Source organism: Gorilla gorilla, chromosome 5 (genome assembly GCF_029281585.2).
Source record: "Gorilla gorilla gorilla isolate KB3781 chromosome 5, NHGRI_mGorGor1-v2.1_pri, whole genome shotgun sequence".
NCBI classification, from domain to species: domain Eukaryota; kingdom Metazoa; phylum Chordata; class Mammalia; order Primates; family Hominidae; genus Gorilla; species Gorilla gorilla.
Window position 1 is genome coordinate 118168949 of NC_073229.2, and position 16424 is coordinate 118185372.

Consider the following 16424-nt stretch of genomic DNA (forward strand, 5'->3'; position numbering starts at 1 on the left):
AATAAAATGATTACTGCTAATGTGGTGGCCAGTTTGATGGATGGTTACTAGAAGAAATAAAGCCCATCCTAGGCAGAGGAAAATAAATAATATTTCATTATGTCAATAACTTTCTCTAGAATATTTAAGGCTTTCTCATTACCTTCAAGTAAAGTCCATTTAATGTGATTTTCAAGTTGTTTTTTAAATTTATCCCAAGTATGTACAATAAATATACAATAAAACCTCATTTCTAAAATCGTCATTTTTATTAATAATATTTACATAGCATGATGACTGTGCCATTGTCACAGCCTGAAATCTGATATTTGATTTTTTCTAGCTCTCTAAATTTATATGTAAATTTAAATGTTCACCTTAGACTTTTCTAACCACACCAGCTTACAGTGTACTCCAAATCTTTTTTAGGAATAAAATTGAATCTCTTTCTTTCATTTGACAATTTACTATGACTTGCCTAGTTACATCTCTTGTGGTATTATGGAATATTTGTAAAGCAAGTATGAAACTTTGTTCTTATGGTATTTGAGTCTGTAATGTATTTAAAAAGGATGTCAGACTCTGAGAATTTGAATGACTTGCTTATGATCACAAAAGTGACAGGCAGCAAGATCAAGACTAGATCCACATATTATTCTGACTTGGAACTCCTATTCTCGGTTTCACCCTTTCACTTTCTTGCTTTCCTTCTCCCCGGGAAATTTGGAAAGATTTCTGTTTTTCTTGCATCTGTAGCTGCCTCTCTCAACACTGCATACAGAAATAAGCCAAATAAGTAATCTATAATAATATAAATCAAGTGCTTATGTAATTAAATTTTCATAGAGACTAATACGAACAAGATAAACAGATCTGTCTCTGACCCATTTGTTCTCAATCCTAGTTCAGAGGTGAGCTCAATACACTCTTTATGCTTACCTGTTTTCTCTCAGATCCAGGGAAGTTTTTGCTTGCAAATGGAAATTCCAAGTGTTTGTCATAAAATGTATTATTTTGACCCTCCTAACTATATCTTACCAATGGAAAAATGATAGAAGATTTTAAAATAGACACATGGCAGTTATCTTTAATGAAAAGAGCATGTCAGAGCTTAAGGATTCTGACTCTTAGCTATGTACTCTAAAAAGTGGGTGAAATTTGTCCTGTTTAGTGATGTCAGTCCAGGCCAAGGAGTAGTGTTATAATTTTCAGCATTCTCAATAGCAACTATTCCAGTACCATGAATACAGTATGAGCCGAATTAATTACTGACTTAATAAAATGTTGTATGGCCCACACGTCAGAGATATTCAGTCTTTCTCAACCAATGACACAGTAGGTAAGAGAATTGAGTAAATTTATCATTGGTATATTAAGTACAATGAGATTGCAATTTCTTTATTCACACTACAGCAAAGATATCAGTATGACTCATGTGACAAACAGTGCAGTTTCTTGCCCAATATCGTTTTTGCCCTCTGCCCTTATTAATATAATCCTAATTTGGTTTCGAATAGAAATGTGTCCAGTTTCCTTGGCTCCTTTGCCTCTATGATGGTTGCCATGGGGCAATAAGATGTCATTAGATATTGATTTGTGGGAGTGTCATAACAGTCACTATGTTTTTAAAAAGTAATAATAATAATAAAGGGACAAAGCATCCTGGCATGGGCCTGATGACCTCTACTTTTCTTTCTTCATTTTAGACTCTGACCAATGTGTGGTAGCAGCTTGTGAGTAGGAAGAAGGAAGAATCTCCATCTCTTTTGGCATCATGGAACTTTCCTGCATGGCTTACTTCCAGACTTTGTTATGTGAGAGAGCAATTTATTTAAGCTGGATAATTGGGTTTCTTTCATCCTAAGCCAAACATAATCCCAACTATGGCATTCTTTTCAAGTCAAATCCAGTATTTGGGAAGAGAAATAAGGTACAAAGTAACCTTATTATCCATGAAGACTTGTGCTTAGGGATGTAGGTGGTCATAATATGTATGATAAAGTTCCCTATGGCTATTGTCCACTAGAAAGCACCAATTTCTCACAAAGTCAAGATCAAAGCCAATATTATGCTACAATAAGTTTTCCCTGATCTGCTGCTTACCAAGCTCTTTTAAATCTGAAATCAGAAGAGAGAATTTCCCTGAAGTAATTAACAAACCATCATTTGGTGTTATTTTTGAAACAATGAGTTATTTCAAAATTTGAAAAGATCAATGATCAGTTGGGTCATTCACCAAGAAAAAACAAAATTAAATCAATTTTGAATTAAAATACCTAGTTAAAACTATTAAAATTTTTAAATTATATCAAATTATTAAAATAACTCTAGTATGTAGTAAAATTATGTTTAATTGCTATATAAGGTCCACATATAATTTATTATCTAATACCTCTGAACTTTTAATTCAATTTTGAAAATATTTTACATTTTATTTATGTAGTAAATAATTTTACTTAAAGTTCAGCCACATGCCTAAAACTTTCATTAATTTAGTCATTAAATAATCACTGATGGTTTATTATGATAGAAATTATGCTAGCAAGATTTGGCTTGCACTAGCTCTTGAAAGTTTTTCCCCTCTCTTCTCAAGTCTGCAATAAGTAGCATCACAATTCATCTTGAAATCTGCCATACTAGGAATATTTACACCAAATAAATTGGCAAATGCTGAAAATAAATTTCTGTGTGTGGAGTGGGGTTGTGTGAGGGGATAAATGACAGTTGTTAAGCATTTACCAGCACACTATTGCAAAGAATATAAAGGTAACTAAGATGCCACTTCCTGCTTATTTCTTCAATGAATATTGATTTAGCCTAATTTTATGCCATATACTTGTTAGATTTCATGAAAATTGCAGATATGTTGCATGATCATTTTATTCACTGATGAAAATTTTTATTGAATGTCCATTACTAGTGGTTAAGTGCTGCTGCTATTTAGAGTTTACATTTTAGTGGACAAGGTCTTCTCCTGAAGATTTTTACAATATAGCAGGAGGTATTCTACCTGCTTACAAACCACTGAAATGCAAGAAAGTGTCTGAGAAGTCTAGGTGAAGGTGAAGTCGATGAGTTATGTAATTCTGAGCAAGGAGAGAACACTTGTGAGTGAGCCGGTAAACCGTACAATGCTTCACGGAAGCTTGACATTTGGAGAAGAAATCTTTAGCTAAAAGTTGGTGTGGGTGGTGGGCAGATTACCTCTTTGTCATTTTGAACTTACGACTCTTTTTTCATATTTTTGTTAAAATGACTTTCATGTGTCTTTCCACCATTAGGCTTTGAGAACGCTTCACAAAACACAAGATGAATACTAATCTGTTTTGTTTCCTGGCATAGAAACTGTCACAGTCCAAATTCCCAATAAATGCCTTCTGGACTGAATTCAGGTGGGAGAAATAAAAGGAAAATGCAAGCCGTGTTTAGGAAACGGTGAGCACTATAATTTGGCTGGATGAAAGACTGTGAGAAGTAAAGTGTATTAAAAGAGATAAATAAGAAAAAGAAGTGAAGTCAGATTCTAAGACTTTATTACATAGAGAAGACCTGATGTTTTTTGTTCATGGGCATTTAAAAAGTATCTAGTAGTAAGAGAGAACAATCAAATCATGTTCTAGAAGGGTAATCTGACAGGTGTTTTGAAGGTGAATTGCCATGCAGAGGCAAAAATGAATATTTAGAAAATAATGAAATAATAGATAACAAATAAAAATGGATATCATCGGGCAAAAATAAAAATCATAGAATACAGTAGATTTCAAGGTAGATAAAATAGGAAAATTGGGTATCATTATGTACAAAATAGTGACTGAGAAGAAAGCAATATATTTTGAGCCAGTATATTTTGGAATATGAGGAATATATTTTGGAATATGAGGAATCCACTTGAAGAACTAAGGAATGAAGAAAGGAACATACTTTTGGTTTTGTACATTTATTTTCTTTAAAAACGTGAGGTTTTTGTATATGTTAAGTCTAGCCTTTACATACTTTATAAATATGTGGGATATGCATTAACAAAAGTTAGAATTCAACAAATTGTTCAATATGCATATATACAGTTATAGTTGTTTGAAAAGAAGTATGGAATGTATTTAAAGCAAATACTTTACTTTAAGATATATTACTGAAAATATTTAACTTAAACTAGGCCAGGCACGGTGGCTCATGCCTATAATCCTAGCACTTTGGGAGGCAGAAGTGGAAGAATTGCTTGAGGCCATGAGTTCGAGACCAGAGTGGGCAACATAGCACAACACCATCTCTTAAAAAAATAAATAAATAAAAATAAAAGTATATATATATAACGTAAACTAAACATAGTGCCCAATTTATTCTGATCCTTAATCAAAATTTATATGTTTTCTAAAACCAATTGAGTTTCAAAATATCCATATTCCTTTAGCTAATGGAATATTGGTAAGATTGTCTTACTATACTTTGGAGTTGTTTAGCAGTAGTCTTCCATTAATATGAAAAAATATACTACTAATGAAATTGATACATTATTCAATAAGGGATTAGAACACAATTCATTTACTTCCAAAAGGCCCATTGAAATTATGTGAGTCTCACATACAGCTTAATGACTTTAGATGTGTAACCTAGAAATGTACCTTATGCTATAAGTATATATTTAATATGATTGTTCTTATTTAAATGGCAATGGAACACAAAGTCAAGTTTTATTTACCATCAGCTCACTTCCTGGACTTTGATGTGAAATAGTTACATTAACCCTTTCTGGAAGACATGTTAACCATTTCTTGCCACTGGTTACTTACTAAAACTGGGTAACCATCTATCAACTACCATCTATCAACTCGCTGTTTCCATTCAAAACAGAATCAGAGTAACATTTGTTTTTTATACCTCATAGGAACATCTTTAATAAAGAATAATACTTTAAAATGCTTTGAGTTTTAAAAAGGACAATTTCTGCTCAACAGTTTCAAAGTATCATTATGATAACAAATACACAAAAACTATAATATGAACAATAGTTTTATAATACAGGAAACACTAGACAAGACCCTGAGAGTTAAGTGAGTAAACTGCTAAGTGGCATGATATAAGATTTACTTTAACTGCTACCAATTATTTAGGTAAGCTTAATATAGATTCAGATAGGCTATTCGTTGGCTTTTCTTGGGTTAAAAAAAAAAAAGACATTATACTAATTCTCAAAAGAGTTTCTTATCTTGTTTAAACCTATGAATTGTTTATTTCAAGAAGGTATCATTAGGATATGGAAGAGCATGTGTTCGTATGTGTATAACATTGCTAGCTATTATTAAAATACACAAGCATATTAAAAATTATGAATCAAAAGAAAAGGATGTTCTAACAGTCACAAATATTAACAAAGCAAAAACTGACTATTCAGGAGACACACAAAACATATTGGACAATACACAGAACATAATACAAGTAATAAAATAAAAAATCTTTTGACTATTTCTTTCCTACTATATGCATTTAGTAATAATATACAAATGAAGAAACTTAGAATATCATACAGAGAAGCCATATGAGATTTCTTTAAATGCAGAATCAATGATGTAGGATCAGTGTGGGAATTAAAAATAGTTTTGTGGAGTTCAGTAGAACATATGTTTGTCTCATTGAATTTTTATTTCTGACTGATCAACTGATTAATAACCCCATGAATTTTTAGATTCCACACAACTGAACATATAAATCACATTTTACCTTTTTTTCCCAAAGAATAACAGTGTGTTTTCAATAAGTTAACACAGATTCTCAGTTGGCCACATTAACAGTTCACACACTTTCCCCGTGTGACAGATTGCATCCTTCAGATGTGAGCTGATGAATACAACATGCACCTTATTAAGGGACAATTGGAGGTTAGTAAAATCCAGCTTTTCCATCAGAAGCCAACTTCTTTATGGCAGCTAATGAGAGTTAATTGATAATACAGTTTATAAATGAAGAATATCATGCCCATTGTGCATGGGAGAACCTTTACGTGCATTTAAAAATGATAGTCAAAATAGGTCCTAATACTTGGAATTTTAATCTAGCCTGGTAATTCAATAAATTATGCTGTTGTTTTAGGAAAACAAATGATAAATCCAAAATGCAATTCTTAGAATAACCAATAACTCTGGCTCACTGAATATGTACTAAGGTCTTCTTTTTTTAAGGTTTTCAATGTTGCTAAATCAATATTAAGAATCTGAAAACCTTTTGTTACCACTCTGGTCCAAGCCATGAATAACTTTGACCAGAATTATTACAATGACTCCCGAGTTGATTCCCATACTTCTATCCTTCATCCCTACAGGATACTCTCAGCACAGCATCCAGAGTGATTCCTTTAAATAGTTCAGACCATTCCCATATTCAAAACCCTAAGTAAAAGGAAAATTGCTTACAATGGCCAAAATCCCTACACAAAGTGTCCCATACTCCACATACATCTCTCCAACCTCAATCTTTTGCTATTCCTCCGCTGTCTCACATTTCTCCAACTATAATGATCTTGCCTTCTATCACCTTGTTTAGTGTGCTTCCACATTAGTGTATTCTGAAGATTCTTTTCCTTGTATTTCTACATATCTGAATCTCTTATGCACTTCAAATAACCTTTTCATTGAGGTACCATTCCTAACCTGCTCTACTTTACATTACAACAGTTGGGACCTTCTCCTTCACGTATAATTTACTTATTTATTATCTTTATTTCATGCTTCCTTGCAGGAATAAAATGTTTTAAAGGACAGAGCTTTTACTTTGCTTTGATCACTGATGAATCCCAAGAGCTAGAAAAGTGGGATGTAGTAGGTAGTTAATAAATATGTATTGAATTAATGTATGAATACTTCCCTATAGTTGGAGGGTGAGAAGAAGTCATCATCTATTACTATATCAGGAAAAATAACCTGACAATAAAGCTTAGAATGCCAATTAGATAGTGAGTATAAATAATTAAACCATACACTGAAAAACAAGACAGGTACTTACTAAATGTCTTCTTCTCCATATGCATTAAGTGTCTGTTCCTTTTCTTGGTAGATTATAACGAAAGCTACTGAGCAGTCTTTGTGTAAGTAGAGATTGTGGTTGGTCATAAGTGAGTCAGTCAAGAGCAAAAACTCACAACTATTTTCTTAAATGCTAAATTCAGTGTGATTTATATCAGAATATTTTAAATAAATATAAAAATTAGTGCATGTTAGACAATAAAATAATCTAAACTTCAAGTGTACTAAAAGTATATATCTCTTAAGGTCATTTGCATACAATATGAATCATATAGGAACATAGTATATTCAATAGTGCAGAAAATGTGTCATCCAGCTTCTTTGAGAGACTCTATAATGTAATGGAAAGCCAGCGTTGGTTTAGAGCTCACGTGCTCTGTAAACACATTCAGTTGAAATGTCTCCGTGCTTCTGCTGTTGAAGAATATATTTTTCTCTAGTAAGCATTAGTCCCTTCAAGAAAGCAACCAACTAACCACTGAAAGTCCCCTCTCTATTAGGAAGAGCAGAGGGCTCTGCTACTCTGTCAAAGTCCACAGAAATGGATGGAAAAAGCCTTGTAAGCTTAAAGTGCATCATTCCAATAAAAGTAAATGAAATTAGATAAAAGTTGCATTCATTAAACTATTGTTTCATTTTTTAATATGAGGTACATTAATATTGACTGTATTAACAGTTCAATTGTACATTTGGTCCAAGGTCACAATATAGCAACTTAGGTTTCCTTTGGGAAAAAAATGCAGAAAATATTTCAGCTTTCTTTTTTTTTAATTAAAAAAGACAAGTAAAAATGTGACTACTGCTTTGAAACTTTATCTAACTAAGCACAAACCACATGGAAAGATGCATAAATGTAAAATTAACTTTTTGCTGTTCAGAAAAAGAATTTGGATTTGATAGCAAGTGAGCTAAAATAAAAACATGCATAATTTACACTACAGATGGGTATATTCTCTGCATTAAATGATACCTAGCGATTTCAAGGAGAAAGAAACTAAAGTGACAATCAACATTAAGAAGGTGGCAGAAGTAATCAAACACATGCCATGTGTAAGAAAAGGCATAATGAAGTTTCCATAAGAATGTTTTTTTCATGACTCAGACACCAAATAACTGTTTCACAAGCTTCAGCAGAAGTTCCACTGCACTTATCAATAATGCATCCAGCTACAGCTTTAGATATTAAAACAAGCAGAAGCTGCCTGTATCAAAGAATCAAAGCTGAAACACATTATACTATGGAGCTTAAAACCAGACAAGAAAAATGTGAGTGTGAGGGAGATGGATGGTGTGCAGATGCAAAAACACTTTTGTTGAAACTTGAGGATAAATTAGCAATAAGGCACAAGGCCTTAAATTTTACAAATCATAGCTCAACCAAAGATTCCTAGGCCAGAACAAAATGTTTGCCATTTCAACAATATCTATTAGGCAAGGGAAAGATGGAGAGCATTGCAATTTGAAGCATTTGCTTTGCATGCAATAATTTCGTTGGCGACAGCCATTATGTTTGTTGAAGACCTCTGCAGAAAGAGAACTATATTACAAGAACTTTTTGGTTCTGAATTGAAGCACATTAGTAAAGGAAAAGAGTGCAGTTAGTATTACCAGGTTTGATATTTATACTCACAGATAGAGGATCAATATGGCCCCAGTGATAATTCATAAATAAATGTTATTATGGAAAAACTCATCATTACAAGTTTAACTAATGTAGAATGATTTTTGTTGTAGTTTAACAATTAAATATTATCATAAGTAGATGATACTTTAACTTAGTTGATTCATACCATTTTGTATTGCTTTTTTGTTTAGTAGTATTTCACCAAAACATTCCAGGTATGTCTCAATACATTCAGGAAAGTAAAATCCACAAAAGTCTATAGTATATGGCACTATAAGTTTCTAATATGTAAGTGAAAATTATCTGTTTATCAATTACTAGGAAACAAAATAAACATTCTGTGATTCATGTTTGGTTCTATGAATGCCAGCCAAATGAACTTCAAATCTAGTTAGAGCTATTAGGTAACAAAAATGCAGAAGATTTAGCAGATGGTAATTACGTATGTAAAATGCATGCTTTGAAAGTGCCAAAACTTTAAACTTGAGTAAGTTTTAGAAACTCCTTTTTGCAGGTAATCAGGGCACTATTTTCCAACTTTTTAATCTTTAAAATTTGCCTCAATTATAGCTACACTTTCTGGGCTCAGGACCCTCACTTAAAGTAAAGATGTTAAAGCAGATAGTGTTTATATCTGGGTCATTTTCAGGCCTCATTGATTCAGACTATATTGTATCTAAATATCAGGGTAGTCATGTGTTTCTATCTAACATCTTCTTTAGGCCCACTTACAAAATCTTAACTCTAGTAACACTTAAAGAAGAAAAAATAACTACCAAGAGAAAACCCCAAAAATAAAAATGTCAATTAATATCTTTGTGTCCATCTAAAAATTATCCTTACAATAAAAAATATTATTTTTCCCTTTAATTGTCAATATAATGTTTCTAGATAGAGTAGTGACTTAGTTTTCCAAAGGGAAAATTATTAAAACTAATACTTAGAAATAAGTTATCTTATATAAAAATATAAAATATTTTATTTTATATTATGTTTTGTAGACATGGGGGTCTTGCTATGTTGCCTAGACTAGCCTCAAGCTCCTGATTTCAAGCAATGCTCCCTCCTCAGCTTCCCAAAGTGCTGGGATTACGGGTATGAGCCACTGCTCCTGGCTAAACATAAATTCTTAAGAGAGCTAAACTATTACTTTTTTTGTACTGGAGGCTGAAGCATATTTTAAGCAAGGTTATTTTAAGATTTTAAACAGCAATTGAGTACTTTTATTACTCCATGAATACATAGCTTATGTAGTCAATTATGTAGATGAAAACATTGTTTTACCTTTGTTGTTGATATGCTGCAATATTGTTCAACAATGTAATGCTTTTACATTTGTATTTGCAATTCATGTGAATGTTTATTTTTTCCAGAATAATTCTCTGCAACAATCAAGACCAATTGCATTAAGACAAAAAGTTTACAAAATGACAAGATCATTACATAATTTACAACTCTGTTGATAGAGTACCTATACAAGTAACACTAAGTATGTATAATGAGCACACTGTACATACTTCAAAATTTGCCCTTTAATTGTATTCTATGGTAGCCCATTTGATTAATATGGTCAACATTAGTGTAAATTGGCAAAGCAACTACTACATGTGTAAACAATGCCACTTCATTACCTTACTTCGCTAAATAAAAGCTAAAGCTACCCTGGAAGTAGTCTGGAATTGTCTTTTGCAATCTGGTCTTTTTTCACCTTAATATTAGGAGCTATTTTTCTTTTTCTTTTTTTTTTTACGATCTTTTTTTTTTTATTATACTTTAAGTTTTAGGGTACATGTGCACATTGTGCAGGTTAGTTACATATGTATACATGTGCCATGCTGGTGCGCTGCACCCACTAACTCGTCATCTAGCATTAGGTATATCTCCCAATGCTATCCCTCCCCCCTCCCCCCACCCCACCACAGTCCCCAGAGTGTGATATTCCCCTTCCTGTGTCCATGTGATCTCATTGTTCAATTCCCACCTATGAGTGAGGATATGTGGTGTTTGGTTTTTTGTTCTTGCGGTAGTTTACTGAGAATGATGTTTTCCAATTTCATCCATGTCCCTACAAAGGACATGAACTCATCATTTTTTATGGCTGCATAGTATTCCATGGTATATATGTGCCACATTTTCTTAATCCAGTCTATCATTGTTGGACATTTGGGTTGGTTCCAAGTCTTTGCTATTGTGAATAATGCCACAATAAACATATGTGTACATGTGTCTTTATAGCAGCAAGATTTATAGTCCTTTGGGTATATACCCAGTAATGGGATGGCTGGGTCAAATGGTATTTCTAGTTCTAGATCCCTGAGGAATCACCACACTGACTTCCACAATGGTTGAACTAGTTTACAGTCCCACCAACAGTGTCAAAGTGTTCCTATTTCTCCACATCCTCTCCAGCACCTGTTGTTTCCTGACTTTTTAATGATTGCCATTCTAACTGGTGTGAGATGGTATCTCATTGTGGTTTTGATTTGCATTTCTCTGATGGCCAGTGATGATGAGCGTTTTTTCATGTGTTTTTTGGCTGCATAAATGTCTTCTTTTGAGAAGTGTCTGTAAGAGAGAAGAATCAAATAGACACAATAAAAAATGATAAAGGGGATATCACCACTGATCCCACAGAAATACGAACTACCATCAGAGAATACTACAAACACCTCTATGCAAATAAACTAGAAAATCTAGAAGAAATGGATAAATTCCTCGACACATACGCTCTCCCAAGACTAAACCAGGAAGAAGTTGAATCTCTGAATAGACCAATAACAGGAGCTGAAATTGTGGCAATAATCAATAGTTTACCAACCAAAAAGAGTCCAGGACCAGATGGATTCACAGCCGAATTCTATCAGAGGTGCAAGGAGGAACTGGTACCATTCCTTCTGAAACTATTCCAATCAATAGAAAAAGAGGGAATCCTCCCTAACTCATTTTATGAGGCCAGCATCATTCTGATACCAAAGCCGGGCAGAGACACAACCAAAAAAGAGAATTTTAGACCAATATCCTTGATGAACATTGATGCAAAAATCCTCAATAAAATACTGGCAAAATGAATCCAGCAGCACATCAAAAAACTTATCCACCATGATCAAGTGGGCTTCATCCCTGGGATGCAAGGCTGGTTCATTATATGCAAATCAATAAATGTAATCCAGCATATAAACAGAGCCAAAGACAAAAACCACATGATTATCTCGATAGATGCAGAAAAAGCCTTTGACAAAATTCAACAACTCTTCATGCTAAAAACTCTCAATAAATTAGGTATTGATGGGACGTATTTCAAAATAATAAGAGCTATCTATGACAAACCCACAGCCAACGTCATACTGAATGGGCAAAAACTGGAAGCATTCCCTAGGAGCTATTTTTGACAATAAACTTGATCCTTTTCTTATAATTATTTGTGCATAAATATTACTTCCTCCAAACGATTGAGTGGACTCTTTGTACATAAAAAAAATGCATGATTGAATATTTGTGTTTCCCCAAAGTGCATAGTTGAAACTCCACTCTCTAACGTGATGATATGAGGAGCTGGGGTCTTCCTGTGGCAACTAGAATTAGATGAGGTCATGAGGATGAAGTTCCCATGAATGGGATTAGTGTCCTTATAAGAGTCCCCAGAGATCTTGCTTCCTTTCTCCCTCATGTGATGACATGCAGAAGACTGCTTCTATAAAACAGAAAATAGGCTGTCACCAGGCATCAAATCTGCTGAAACCTTGTACCTGGACTTCCTAGCTTCTAGGACTCTGAGAAATAAATGTTTATTGTTTAAGTCACCTAGTTTATGATATGTTGCTATAGCAGCCTGAATAGACTAAGACAGAGTTTTCCCTGGTATCTAGCAATTCTTTTTGGCAAAATTAAAGTGAGAGAAAACAATAAATTGCTCAGGAAATTTTTAAAAACAGAATAAAATAGAACTCTTGAAGCCAGAAATTCAAAAATTCTTTGAAAATAGCATTTCATTATAATCAATAGAATTATTCAAAAATAAATCTAATGTATTGTAAATTTAACAATATACCATAGTTCATTTTAACAGAACCACAGAAAAAGCATTCCACTAGGTTAAACAAAAAACGATTTCTGTTTACTTTTTTAAATGTTTATACTTTTATGACAGATGTTATTTGGCAACTTGAAAAATCCTGTACACAAATTCAGTTGCCTCTAATGATTTTACTATCTCATTGTGTGCATACTTTTCAGCATGAAAACAAATAATTTTGTTAAAAGATAGCCTGTGTAGTGAAATACATATTATTATCACAGGTTTAAAATGAAAGCAGTTAGTAAACTGTAAACACAAAAAGAAGCAGCTGTTAAAATAATACTTAGTTTATCCATTTAAAGATAACTTTTCTCAACATTCATGGAAAAATTCAAGATCGATTAATAAAGTGCAATAATTAAAGAATTATTTCTAAAGATTTTCATGACAGACTGGATTTCCTAAAATGGAGTTAAATGATCAATGAGAGATGAGAAAATGTAAGAGTGGATATGTACAATGCAATGCTGTAATAACCCAATTACTTTCCGTAGTCCTGATAACATGCAATTTCCACACCTGGGAATATAGTAGGATGTTATTTACACAGTTTGATTCTGAATATATAGTAAACTTTTTTGTTTTCATTTCTGGGCCTATTATTTTCTCTTCCTCTATTTCTAAGTTAAAAGTGACATTCCTTTCACTCTGCTGTTTGGCTTGACAAACAACATCTTTCCTCCTTCTCCTGGGATAGATTTGATTGAAGGGGATGCATCAGGTAGGAAAGTAAAAGTTTGTTTCCCGATTGCTCTGGCAGTGCCTGCTGCTGACTTCTCATACTGGAGATGACAGCAGCTTCACAGGGTCTTTGTAATTTTATATATGCCTGAAAAAAAGGGACATAAAATTTAAACCACGTATAGGAGAAAAATGCAATCTGCATTGGAGGGAGGAGCAACTCTATTTAAGCTTAATCCCTCCTTTGAATTTGGCAAGTTTCCTACTGAAGAATATTAACATTTAAAACTTGCTACATAAGAAAGGCACTGTGTTGTTTAGAAGAATAATTTTATATATATATATATATATATATATATAGCCATTGCCTGCTAGAAAGTAACACATTGATTTTGTGGTTGGATTCTCAGTCCTTAGAAACACTAATTTGACTGTTTATTTAGATATAATGCTCCTTCCACTGTTTCTTGAAAATGAGAGATTATATTTGACACTGGAAAATGTTTGTTGTCAAGCCCATGAATTAAATACAAAATAGCAAGCTCATTTGGTGAAAATGGAGTGAAATAATATTCTGATAGGCAGGACTTTCTTTCTGTTAGAAAATTTGATTTAAAACACTTGCCTTTAGTCAACTGATCTTCAACAAAGATGAGAAGAATCCATGATGAACAAAGAATAGTCTCTGTATTAATCTGTTCTCACACTGCTTATAAAGACATACCTGGGACTGGGTAATTTATAAAGAAAAAAGGTATAATGAACACACAGTTCCACATGCTGAGGAGGCCTCACAATCATGGCAGAAGGTGAGGAGGAGCAAAGTCACGTCTTACATAGGAGGAGGCCAGAGACAGCCTGTGCGGGGGAACCTTCCTTTATAAACCTACCAGATCCATTAAAACTTATTCACTATCATGAGAACAGCATGGGAAAGACCCGCTCCCATGATGTAATCACCTCCCACGGGGTCCCTCCCATGGCACATGGAAATTATGGGAGCTACAATTCAAGATGAGATTTGGTTGGGGACACAGCCAAACCATGTCAGTCTCTTCAGCAAATGATTCTGGGGGAAACTGGACATCCACATGAAAAATAAGAAAATTGAGCTGTAATCTTACACCCTACACAAAAATCAGCTCAAACTGGACTAAAGACTTAAACACAAGACCAAAAACTGTAAAACTCTGAGAAGAAAATACAGAAAATAAACTGCTGAACATTAGTCTTAACAATGGTTTCATAGATATGCCACCAAAAGCACAGACAATGAAAATAAAAATAAACAAGTGAGACCACGTCAATTTAAAATTCTTCTGCACAGCAAAGAAAACAATTAGCAGAGTGAAAAGGCAGCCTACATAATGAAATAACATATTTGCAAACCATATGTCTGAAAAGGAGTTAATCTCCAAAATATAAGGAGCACTTACAACTCAAAGAAACAACCTAACAACCTGATTAAAACATAGGCTAAGGACTTCAACAGATATTTTTCCAAACAAGATATGCAAATGGATATAGGTACATTTAAAGATGCTCCAAGTTGCTAATCATCACGGGAATGCAGCTCAAAAGCACCATGAGTTATCACCTCATACCTATCAAGATATCTATTATTTTTAAAAAATCAAACACAAAAAGTGATTGTGAGAATGTGGAGAAATTGGAACCTTGTACAATGTTGGTGGGAAAGAAAAATAGTGCAGCCAATATGGAAAAAAGTATAAAGGGTACTCAAATAATTAAAAATAGAATTATTATATGATCCTACAAAAATACTAAAGAGTCTATGCTGAAATGAAAGAGCAATTAACACTAAAAATCCACTTAGAGAAATAAAGTACAGTGATAGAGGCAGTTCACTAAGTATAAAAAAATTATCAATATATATTGGTAGATCTTTTTTTCTATAGGTTTAAAAGATAACTACATTTTAAAACATTATTATAAATATCTGTCCTTGGATATATCATGTATAAAATGTCATCTGTATAAATAGTAAGCACAAAAGTAGGAAAGATAATGGAGCTATATTAGCAGAAAGTTTCTGTATACTATTATAGTTAAGCTGGATTAGTTTTAACTAGATTTTATAAGTTAAGAACTTAAATGTAACCACAGGGAAACTGTTAAAATTAAACTCAAAAAATAGTAAGAAAAATGATAAATAAATTTAAATCTTACTCTTGTAAATGTATATTTCACTCAAATAAGTCAATGTTGGAAGAATAGAGAAAAAAATACTAAAGATTTTTGGAACACAAAAAGCAAAATTTCAGACATAAATTGTAATTTATCAGTAATTATGTGAATGAATTAAACACTCCAATTAAAAACAAGAATTTGCATAATAGATTTTTAAATAAAGTTGATTCAACTATATGCTATCTACAAAACAGTTTATTTTCAAAGACACCAAAAGATTAAAAGGAAAATAATGAATTAATACATATTATGCAAACAGAAAACTATGACAGAAAATATGGTTAAACTAGTATCAGTAAAACAAAAAACAAGTCTTTAATACAAAAAATGCTACTATGGACAAAGAAGAACATTTTTAATAATAAAAATGCTGCTATAGTTTAAATGTTTGTGTTTCCCCCAAATTCTTATTTTGAAACCTACTTACCAACATGATGCATTAAGAACTGCACCCTTTGGGAGGTAATTCACGGGGCTCTGCCCTCATAAATAGGATTACTGCCCTTAAAAGGGAGGCTCCAGACACCTGCTTTGCCTCTCCCACTATGTGAGGACACAGCTAAAAGTTGCCATCTGTGAACCAGAAGACATACCCTCACTAAAAACTGAATCTGCTGATGCCTTGATTACAGTGAACTACAATTAACAACTGTACGCTAATACATTAGATAACCTAGATAAAATGGACAAATTCCTAGAAAAACACAAATTCGCAAAACTGACTCAAGAAAAAGCAGAATATTTGCATAGATGTATATTAATTAAAGAGATTGAATAATAAATAACTTTTCACAAAGAAAATACCAAGACCAATGAACAGAGCAAGATGGCGGAATAGAGG

At 33.0% G+C, this 16424-nt stretch overlaps 1 long non-coding RNA gene across 4 annotated transcripts in view; it reads left to right on the forward strand.

Annotated features, from left to right (window-relative positions):
- The window catches only part of LOC129534183 (uncharacterized), a 154405-nt gene that overhangs the window by 97109 nt on the left and 40872 nt on the right, over window positions 1–16424 (forward strand). For 2 of the 4 annotated variants that reach the window (XR_008680652.1, XR_008680655.1), the window contains 2 exons: window positions 1686–1793; window positions 3322–3414. This is a non-coding gene — a long non-coding RNA (uncharacterized lncRNA). Of the gene's footprint in view, window positions 1–1685; window positions 1794–3260; window positions 3415–9989; window positions 10278–16424 lie in introns of those variants that run through there. The other 2 variants (XR_008680654.2, XR_008680653.1) reach the window with 2 other exon arrangements.